We start from the raw sequence: 11,380 nt of genomic DNA, 5'->3' as shown, positions 1-11,380 counted from the left end.
TGTGGCCTCTCCCGTTGCGGAGCCATGGCTCACAGGCCCAGCCGCTCCGCGGCATGTGGGATCTTCCCGGACCGGGACACGAACCCGTGTCCCCTACATCAGCAGCCGGACTCTCAACAACTGCACCACCAGGGAAGCCCTTGCTTCTGTTTTATGTCTTGGTTTTTTGGGCGCGAGGTATGTGGGATCCCAGCTCCCTGATCAGGGATCAAACCCACATCCCCTACATTGGAAGGTGAAGTCCTAACCACTGGACTGCCGGGGAAGTTCCTCCCTTCTTTCTTAAGTAGTAAAACTCTCAAGTTTTTTGCTGGACCCATGGAGTATGCTCTTGAGAAAGGGGTGTGCTCCTCAATTTTTCTTCTCCCCTTCCCACTGGCTAGCTGGAATACAGACAGACTGGTGGAAGCTGGAACAGCCACCCTAAACCACAAGGTGGAAGTCATGTTGATAATGACAAACAATAAAGTTCCAGAAGCCCTGCTCCCCAGTCCTCTAGAGCTCTCATAAATGCCCCGGAATTCTTATGCTCAGACCATTTAAGCCATTGTTATTCTAGCCTTTGTTTTAGCAGCCAAACCTTTACCTAACTCATATTCTTAGCCAGAAATCAACATGGGAGCCAAAGGCAACACCCAGAGACATGTGTTTATCAGGATATAATCTAAACTGCTGCAGTAGGGACTTCCCTGGTGATCCAGTGGGTAAGACTCCGCGCTCCCAATGCAGGGGGCCTGGGTTCTATACCTGGTCCGGGAACTAGATCCCGCATGCATACCACAACTAAGAGTCTGCATGCTGCAACTAAAGATCCCACATGCTGCAACTAAGACCTGGTGCAGCCTAAATAAATAAATATTTTTTTAAAAAAAATAAACTGCTGCAGTAAAGAGAACTCAAAATATAGTGACTTAAATAAGACAGGGGACTTCCCTGGCTGTCCAGTGGTTAAGACTTCACCTTCCAATGCAGGGGGTGCGGGTTCTATCCCTGGTTGGGGAGATAAGATCCCACATGCCTCGCGGCCAAAAACCCAAAACATAAAACAGAAGCAATATTGTAACAAATCCAATAAAGACTATAAAAATGGTCCACATCAAAAAAATCTTAAAAAGAAAATAAGATAGAAGTTTACTTCTCTCTCAAAGAAGAGCCTCAGTGTAAGCAGGCAGGGCTGATACGGCAAAGGGTGGCCCTGGCTGGAAGGGCAGTGCCTCTCATCAGCAACATTCAGGACCCCAGGGCTCCTTCCATCTTGTGGCTTTGCCATAACCATTGATAACTGTCCTTGTCTGTGTGGCTGAAACACGTTTCCATCAAGTCTGCATTCCAGTCCCAAGGAAGTGCCATGAAAGAAGAAGCAGGAGGCAAGTAACGATATGGAAATTCACTTAACTCTTCCACTCATATTCTGTTGGAAAAAACTTGGTTAAAGGGGAGGCTGAGAAAGGTGGTCTCTAGTTTGTCTATCATGAGCTCAACTAGAACTCTGATACTATATAAGAAGAGAATGGATTTGGGAAGACAACAAGCAATGTGCAAGAGGAGGTCAACTTTGATGGGAAACTGTCCACGGGAGCATCACATTGCACGGTGGCAAATCAAGGTGAACAAAGGGAAAGTGAGTCACCAGAGTGGGTCCACTGGTCCAGTTCTCCATGGGGCCCAGTCCAATGTGGAAGGGCCATGACCTGAGAGCCCCTGGGGCTAAAGACACTAGATCTTTATTCCCCTCTCTAGGCTCCTAAGTAGATTTTCAGTAGACCCCCATTAGGTGAAGGTGGCTTATCTATTTTTTTGCCCCATTAAAAAGCCTGGCAAATGGGCTTCCCTGGTGGCGCAGTGGTTGGGAGTCCGTCTGCCAATTCAGGGGACGCGGGCTCATGCCCCGGTCCGGGAAGATCCCACATGCCGCGGGGCGGCTGGGCCCGTGAGCCATGGCCGCTGAGCCTGTGCGTCCGGATCCTGTGCTCCGCAGCGGGAGAGGCCACAACAGTGAGAGGCCCGCGTAAAAAAAAAAAAAAAAAAGTGTCTTTGGTTTCTATTCCTTCCATTTCTTTTTGAATAAAAAGATTTACTTTGGGTCAGTCCCCACCCTCTTCTTCTAACACACCCTACTGTCAGAGCACTAGGCACACAGCCACACCCACGCTACTGTGCATCAGCCGACTTACTTTGAACAAACTGCCCAGGTGGGACCTGGAGAAACCTTTCACATTAATCACCCTTAGAGAACCCAGAAGAGGGCTACGCCCAGCCCCTGGCCCCTCCCCCATCCCCAGGGTCCTCCAGGCCCCTGGGCCCAGAGGCCACCCTACAAGTTCAGACTGTAGGTCGGGACCCTACACCTCCTCTCCTCACCCATCCATTGCACAAACAATGCCTGAGAATTAAGCAAGTGGGGAAAGGGGACCTCCCAAGAAACAGAAAACCTGTCCCAGACCTCTATAAGGGGCCACATCTCCTTCAGATGAAACTTAGCCCATGGGAACAGCTAGGCCTGGGCTCTGCCAGTGTGCCTGTCTGCCCACAACACAGCCCCTGCCTCACCCATGTCCGTCCCACCCCTCTGGGGTCTTCCAGTCCTGGGGTGCCAGTGGTGCCTGTCATCCCCCCTCCCCCACTTCTTGCCGCCTACGGGGAGGCTGCCCTGTGTAGCCCAGGTGAGAGGGTGATCATGGCCCATGTAGTCAGGGGTCAGCTGGAAAAGGGTTAGGGGAGGGATGGCCCCTGGCTATAACATCCCTGGCTCCTCTCTTATCAACCCCACAATCCTCCCCCCTTGTCTGGACTGAGCTTTGGTGGCAGGGGAGACCTAACTGCAGTTCCTCTGCCCTTTCATTCAAAATGCCTCTCTAATGTTTTCCTCTGTATCCTGGAGTGTGGGGAGGATGATCCGTTTCCTTCCCGGCCCTGGATACCAGGTCCCTCCCACCAAAAGGGCAGCCCTGGGCTTGGAAGATGGGCAGCCTGCTGCCCCCACCCCGCAGTGCTGCCCAGGGACAGGGAGAGAACTTTCCAGTGTAACAGGACAGACATTCACGCCTTGCTGTCCTGCCAGACTCAGATGAAAGTTCGCAGCCCGGCAATCTCAGGTTCAGCTTGGAGAATCTATTAGCTGTTTCATAACCTTACTCACCCTATTTTGTCACCTATCACACACAGCAGAATACACTGCCCTTAAGAGTACCTCTGAGAATTAAATTAGGACTAACGAAATGAGAGGATCTTCTCCCCTACAGGTGTGGAAGGGTGAGGTACAAAGACAGCCACTGCAGCATTCACTGTGACCAAGAGGAAAAGTCTGAGACTAACCCACGTCCATACCAGAGGACTGACACACAGTATGTTGTGGTTTGGAAAATGGAAACTCTGCAGCCTCTGAAAGCTTAAGGCTTATCTGTACATACGAAGTGGAATGTCTCAGGATATTATATGTAATATAACATATACTTTTTAACTAAGTAGACATTCAAAACCATGTGTATGGGATGCCACCTTGATTGCAAAAGGGGAGAAAAAGAGGATGTAGCCATATATGCTCTTTATATGTGTGGAATTTCTCTGGAAGTTTCGACGGGAAAGTAGACAGGAAAGCTGCCTCTGGGGAGAACTGGGGGCTGGAAAATGGGGTGTGGGACAAGGAGAGAGTTTTTGTTTTTTTGGCTGCGTTGCATCTTTGTTGCTGTGCGCTGGCTTTCTCTAGTTGTGATGAGCAGGGGCTACTCTTTGTTGCGGTGCGCGGGCTTCTCATTGCAGTGGCTTCTCTTATTGGGAGCATGGGCTCTAGGCGCGCAGGCTTCAATAGTTGTGGCGCGTGGGCTCAGTAGTTGTGGCATGCAGGCTCAGTAGTTGTGGTCTGCAGGCTCAGTAGTTGTGGCGCAAGGGCTTAGTTGCTCCGCGGCATTTGGGATCTTCGCCGACCAGGGATCGACCCTGTGTCCTCTGCATTGGCAGGCGGACTCCCAACCACTGCGCCACCAGGGAAGTCCCCTGAGATGATTTTTTTTTTTTTTTTGGTCGCACCTCCTGGCTCGTGGGACCTTAGTTCCCCAACCAGGAATTGAACCCGGCAGTGACTGTGCGGAGCCCTAACCACTGGGCAGCCAGGGAATTCCCAGAGATTTACTTTTCATTAAATTCCCTTTATTATTCTTTGAGCTTTTTGTTGGGTACGAATAGTTCCTATTTAAATAGATGGAGGGAAACACAGGGAGGCCAGGAGAAAGCTCTGGAACCGGGCAGGAGGTTTCTGAGGGAGTTGGCACCTTCTGTGTCCTCAATCTGTGTCTCCAGTGGAAGCCCTGTAAAAGCCTTTTACAGGAAAAAGCAGCTTGAATATCTGCCTACATGTAACCAGGCAACAAAAGAAGCACCCTGCTGGACTACTAACAGGAGAACCTGATGCAGTCTCTCTGCAGACTTTTCAAGTTTTATTTTGTAAAACTTCAAACATATGCAAAAGTAGAGAAAATAATATAATGAACCTCCAGTGTGCCTATCACCCAGCTTCAACAATCATCAACCTACAGCCGATCCTGGTTTATCTCTGCATACCCACCCACTCCTTCCGGGATTATTTTTAAACAAACCCAAGACATCATATTACAGTTTACCTGTAAATATACATCAGTATGTACCTCTATAAGATAAGGACACTTTTTTGAAAACACAATCATAATACAATTCTCACATTTTTTAATATCAGCATTATCAAATCTATTTTTTTAATTTTTTTATTGTGGTAAAATACACATAACATAAAATTTACCATCTTAACCTTTTTTTTTTTTTTTTTTGCCGTACACGGGCCTCTCACTGTTGTAGCCTCTCCCGTTGCGGAGCACAGGCTCCGGACGCGCAGGCTCCAGACGCGCCGGCTCAGCGGCCATGGCTCACGGGCCCCGCCACTCCGCGGCATGTGGGATCCTCCCGGACCGGGGCACGAACCCGCGTGCCTTGCATCGGCAGGCGGACTCTCAACCACTGCGCCACCAGGGAAGCCCCATCTTAACCATTTTTAAGTGTGCAACTTAGTGGTATTAAATACATTCATAATGTTGTGGCATCCACAATCAAAAGGGGTGGGGGCAGAATTAGAAAGGAAAGAGGTTTTGTATGTTATTGAAGGTAAGCTGGTATAAATTCAAACCGGAGTATTATAACTTTAGGATATTAAAAGTAATCCCCATGGTAACCACAAAGAAAATAGCTATAGAATATACACAAAAGGAAATGAGAATTTAAACAGTTCACTATGAAAAATCAACTAAACACAAAAGAAGACAGTAATGCAGGAAATGAGGGATGAAAAGTCAGAAAGCCTATAGAAAAGAAATAGCAAAATGGTAGGAGTGCCCCTTACAGTACAATGGTGACACTGTGGGCTTTTTTTTAACTTAAATATAGTTGACATACAATATTATGTTAGTTTCAGGTGTACCACATACAAATAACTATTTAACATTTGCATACATTATGAAATGATAGCCACGATAAGTCTAGTAACCATCTGTCCCCATGCAAAGCTATTACAGTGTTATTGACCATATTCCTTATGCTGTATATTACATCTGCACGGTGATACTGTTTTAAAATTCTTTTGATGTTAGGTGTGCAAACAGCAGTATTTACACATTAGTTGTTACGATGTCTGGCATTTGCTTTAAAATTCTCTAGTGGGAGGGGGAGGCCAGATGAAGCAAGGTTGGCAAGCTGTTGAAAATTGTTGAAGCCAGGTGACTATACACGAGAGTTCTGTATACTATTCTCCCTACTTTTGTTATGTTTGAAATTTTCCACAATAAAAAGTTAAAAATAAAATATTTTTAAACACTATTTGACCATTAAGTGACTAAGATTAAACACAGAACTAAAAAGACCAGACAAGACACCAAGACCCTGGCACACAATAGGCACTGCCGAAAATATCGAATGAATGGCTGATAAATGTAACTCAGGGAACATAAGTATTGAATCATCTTGCAAGTTACATCTACCACTGAAACTAGTAAATGAGCCATTCACACGTCTTTCGTGAGTTTTACTATCATGAGTCGGTTCCCTGGGGACCAGGCATTCTGCGGACATTTTAAAAATCCCCTTTCTGAGTTCATAAAGCCCTTTGGAAAATGACCATAGAAAAGTAAAACCACCCTGCCAGGGTCACCTGTTGTCCTTCTCCAGATGACATGCTACTGTCTTTCTATAAATTACCACAAAACCTACCTCATAAGGCTGCTGTACTAAGTGAGGGTAAAATGTACTAAATTAGCACCTAGCACAGCAACTGACAGGAAGCCGTCATGCAACATCAGGCCCCTGTAGCTGCCACTTCCGGTACCCTGCGTCTCCTCGCCCACCTCTGTTTTCCACACTGGCTGAGGTGTGCAGTTCTTTGCAGCTCAGTTTCACCTTGTGCTAATCATCCCAACCTGGGCCTTCTCCGGTGCTTCGATGCCCAAAGGGCACACACGAGTGGGAAAGGCAGGGGCACTAAGCCCCAGAGTCAACCTGCAATCAGTTGAAGAATGGAAATGGGGGAATAGATGCTCCTGCTTTCATCGTCCTTCAGGTGGACAATTTCTGGAGACATTCTGTTTCTCTCCTCAGAAAGTTCCAGTGGAATCGAATCGCTGTCACTGTCCTAAGTTGGCTTTTCGTCCTTCATGATCTCACACTCCCTCACTTCTGCTTTCGGGAATCATCTAAATTGACTGCCTACACCTCTGTCTCAGGCTCTGCTTTCAGGGAACTCAAACTAAGACAGTCCCTTTCCGATCCTTCTCTCCCATATCCCATCGCTCTTCCTTCATGGGCTCCCCCACCAACACCCCAGTCACCCCTGGACTGTAACATTAACACAGAGAATTAGGATCCATCGATTTACTGGTCTCTCCACATTGCTGCAGCACAAACTGCTCAAGGGCAGGGACCCTGGGACATGCCTGGGATCCCTCTGTGTCCCCAAGGAGAGAGACATGTAAGCTAGTCAGCACTGCACACGGCCATGGTAGTCATTGAAGCTGTTCACCAGTCTTGCCATTTTCTGCCTTCCAGGCACATAGTAGATGAATTTCTCAGCGCTCTTGAAGTTAGCCATAACCACAGAGCTTGCTTTCACCAACAAGGCATGAACACAAGCCGAATGTGTTGTTTTCTACTGGCAGAAGCGGTCATTGCCAATGCAGTGTGACACACTGCAGCGCCCTCTTCTGACAGAGCCTCCTTTAATCTGGACACCGAGCGACTATGACCATCAGAGCCCCCCAGCACCACTCCACTGACCCAATAGGTAGCGTTAGTAAAAATTCAGGGCTTCCCTAGTGGCGCAGTTGGTAAGAATTCGCCTGCCAACTCAGGGGACACAGGTTCGAGCCCTGGTCGGGGAAGATCTCACATGCCGCGGAGCAACTAAGCAGGTACGCCACAGCTACTGAGCCTGTGCTCTAGAGCCTGCGAGCTACAACTACTGAAGCCCGTGCACCTAGAGCCCTGCTCCATGACAAGAGAAGCCACCGCAATGAGAAGCCCGCGCACCACAACGAAGAGTAGCCCCCCGCTCTCAGCAACTAGAGAAAGCCCACGAGCAGCAACGAAGACCCAACGCAGCCAAAAATAAACAAATTAATAAATTTTAAAAAACCATAGTGTTATCAAATTGATAACCAAAAAGGACCTACTGTAAAAATGAATTAATTAATTAATTTTTAAAAAATTAGGTATGTCCCTGGTGGCGCAGTGGCAGAGAATCCGCCTGCCAATGCAGGAGACACAGGTTCGAGCCCTGGTCCGGGAAGATCCCACATGCCGCGGAGCAACTAAGCCCCTGCGCCACAGCTGCTGAGCCTGCGTTCTGGAGCCCGTGAGCCACAACTACTGAAGCCTGCGCACCTAGAGCCCTGGAGCCCGTGCTCCTCAACAGGAGAGGCCACAGTAAGGAGCCCATGAACCACAACGAAGAGCAGCTCCACTCGCTGCAACTAGAGAAAGCCCGCGCACAGCAATGAAGACCCAATGCAGCCAAAGAACAAAACAAAAAAAATTAGGTTGTGTGAATTTCACCTCAATAACATAAAGGGTAGAAAAAAGTAACCAATCGGCTGACAATCAGTGAAGCTTCCTTCAATTTTGTTGAAAGTTAAGAAAAAGTATCTGACTTGCAAAATTAGGTCACTCACTTTCTCAGTGAGATTTTGAAACTGTCCCTTTGGTGCCTGGCATTTTTACCCTCCTGGATTCCCCCTTGGGCCTTCTTTCCGTGGTAAGGAAGGGTTGGGCAAGGGGAGGGGAAAGGGATACCTACTCCTTCTTAGGGGCCCTCTCGGGCCCACCAGCGTCCCAATTCATGTGGGAGTGTCAGACCTGAGAACAGTTCCCTTATATCAGGTCCACCTGACCCTTGGACAGTCCTCTCACATCAGAGATACACATGCCTAGTTTGAAGGCTGTAGCCCTGGAGAAAGTTACCCAGAGAAAAGAGGGCTCACAGCAGCATTGTGGTGATAACCACCAGTTTAAACAAAAAGAATTGTCCATTGACAGGACAAGGGATTTATAAATTGCAGTGTAAGCATGCAACAGAAAGAAAGTGAATGAATTACAGCTACACAGTCAACGCAGTCATAATGTTGAGTAAAAAAGCCAGCCTCAGAAAAACACATGGAGTATGATTCCTATGATTCTATCCCTGTGAAGATCAAACAGGCAAAACTGAACAGCATACTGTTTAGGAATACTTACAACATGCATAGATAGTGGAACTATGAAGATAAACAGAGGAAGTGAACCTAAGGAATTCAGAGTGGAGTTCACTCTCCCAGGAGGGAGAGGGATGCAGTCATCGTGGAGCACATGGGACATCTGAGGCCCTGGGAATTTATTTCATTTTGTGTGTGTGTATGTGAATTATGATTTTTTAAAATCTTATATTGGAGTATAGTTGATTTACAATATAGTGTTGGTTTCAGGTGTACAGCACACTAATTCACCTCTAAGGGAATTTATTTCTTAAGCTGCGATCAAATACCCAGGGGTTCTGTTACATTCATCCTTAACTATACATGTTCATTCTATACATGCTTCTATGTGTATAATATGTTCACAATAAATATTTTTAGGAGAGAGGATGAGTGTGAAGAGAGAGTGAAGACGCTGAGTGAGGAACTCAGAACGCTGGCTGTGCTGGGAAGAGGGGAGGAAGCTGGAGATGGTCCAGGATGAAGAAGCAAGAGCCTCAGTTAAGAGACAGGGCTGCTTGCTGAGCGGGACGCCTTCGGAGAAGGGGATCCCGAGTGCGGTGGGGGACTCAGGAGAGAGGACAGGGTTGGAAGGGAGCTGTGGGAGGGGGAGGGGCTCTTCCAGGTGCACAGAGTGGCACCCAGAGCCCAGCTGAAGCGATGCACTGTGAGTGGTACCTTGGCTGGACAGGGAAGGAAGGGAGGGAGGGAGGGAGGGAGAGAGGGAGGAGGGCCTGAAAGAAAAGGAAAGACCTGGTGACTGGAGGTTCCCCTGGGGAAGCGAAGCAGGTAAACTCACTGCCCTCTAGGAGGGAGCAATCTGAGGGCTACTCAGAGAATGGTATGCTGGCATTTTAAATTTCAGAGAGGATGTAGTTCCAGGTGCTGATATTCGCCAGAGTATGATTCTGGGAAGAAAGTGGATGAGACGGAGTCAAGATAAAAGTTGTTGGAAGGAGGTCAAGAAGCTTTGAAGAAACCAGTAACATAGGGATGGGGTCTGGGTGGGGGTGGGAGGGAGGCCTTTGACAATGTACCCTTTTATACTTTTTGAATTTTGAACCATACAAATGATTCTATGAAAACATAAACAAAAAGAAATTTTAATTGGGGTGTGGATTAGGTCATTTGCATGGACACTGGCAGGCCTGGAAGCCAGTTGCTCATGGCAACAAGCAGAGGCAGGGAGTAGCAGAGGAGGACTCTTGAGGCTGGAAGGAAAGGGTGTTTGGCATGAAGTGGAAGAGTCCTGTTCCTGGGGCTGACAAGCAGCTAGGAGAATCCGCCATGGCCATCGTTTCCCCAGACCTAGTGCTGAGCAAAGAGGGGGTGGGGGGAGGGAGGAGGGGAGGTGGGAGTGTGACTTGGAGGAGGGGGAGGATCATGGGCTGCAGGGAGAACTAAATTCCCTCTAAAGCAGGAGGGGGAGGGAAGAGTATATCAGGAGGCTGAGGCTGTGAGAGGGTTCCAAAGAGTGGAGGGAACAGGTTATTGGAGAAGGTGCCAGCATTGAGGAAAGGTCGAGGAATGGAGTACGCTGCAGGAGACGGAGGGGAGTTTAGGAAAGGTGATTTTACAAATAGAGGGGACTGGTGTGGGCCTTCTGTTTTCGTAGGGTTTCTTTTCTCAAGCTGTGAGCCCCTGTCACCATTGCCTGAACAGGCTGCCATTTCGCCAGGATTCCTACAGTGAGGGCAGAGCTGAGTGTGGGGCAAAGGAGAAAGGGGGAAAAGTTGGAGCTTTTGTTGTAACACAGGAAAGTCTTATCAGCCTATGGATTAAAAAACCCAGGCTGGGGCTTCCCTGGTGGTGCAGTGGTTGAGAGTCCGCCTGCCGATGCAGGGGACATGGGTTCGTGCCCCGGTCCGGGAGGGTCCCACATGCCGCGGAGTGGCTGAGCCCGTGAGCCATGGCCGCTGAGCCTGCGCGTCCGGAGCCTGTGCTCCGCAACGGGAGAGGCCACAGCAGTGAGGGGCCCGCGTACCAAAAAAGAAAAAGAACCCAGGCTGACTTCCCTCCTCCTTTCTCTTGGTTGCTCAAGGAATATAGTTATTTCAGTCTGGGCGAAGTACAATTGTAAAAGTAAACCCACTGCCAAAAATACTTTGAATGTCACAGGGAAATGTCTAAGCTTTCCTACTGCTTAGACATTTCCTACTAGGCCACTGCTCACCTCCATTAGTAACCAAGAGTGGTGCTCTAAGCCCTGAGTTCGCTAGTCCTTGACCTCTTCTCCCAAACATACACACAAAAATACATACACCTCTTTTCAGGTTGAAATTTTGTGGACTGACAGGGCTGGAAGAGACTTCAGAGGACAAACCTCCATTTCATTGAAGAGAATACTGAAACCTCTGGGGCCTTGAGGACTTCAAACCTGGACTAGAACCTAGATCTTCTGTTCCCTAGCTTTTTTTTTTTTGGCTGCACTGGGTCTTCACTGCTGCACGCGGGCTTCCTCTAGTTGCAGTGAGCGGGGGCTACTCTTCATTGCGGCTTCTCATTGCGGTGGCTCTCTTGTTGCAGAGCATGGGCTCTAGGCGCGCGGGCTCAGTAGTTGCAGCACGCAGGCCCTAGAGCATGTGGGCTTCAGTAGTTGTGGAGCGTGGGCTCAGTACTTGTGGAGCGTGGGCTCAGTAGTT

The sequence above is a fragment of the Monodon monoceros genome, unplaced genomic scaffold (genome assembly GCF_005190385.1).
Source record: "Monodon monoceros isolate NGI ecotype Baffin Bay Population unplaced genomic scaffold, NGI_Narwhal_1 Super_Scaffold_3, whole genome shotgun sequence".
Lineage (NCBI taxonomy): Eukaryota > Metazoa > Chordata > Mammalia > Artiodactyla > Monodontidae > Monodon > Monodon monoceros.
This window is presented reverse-complemented; position numbering follows the sequence as displayed.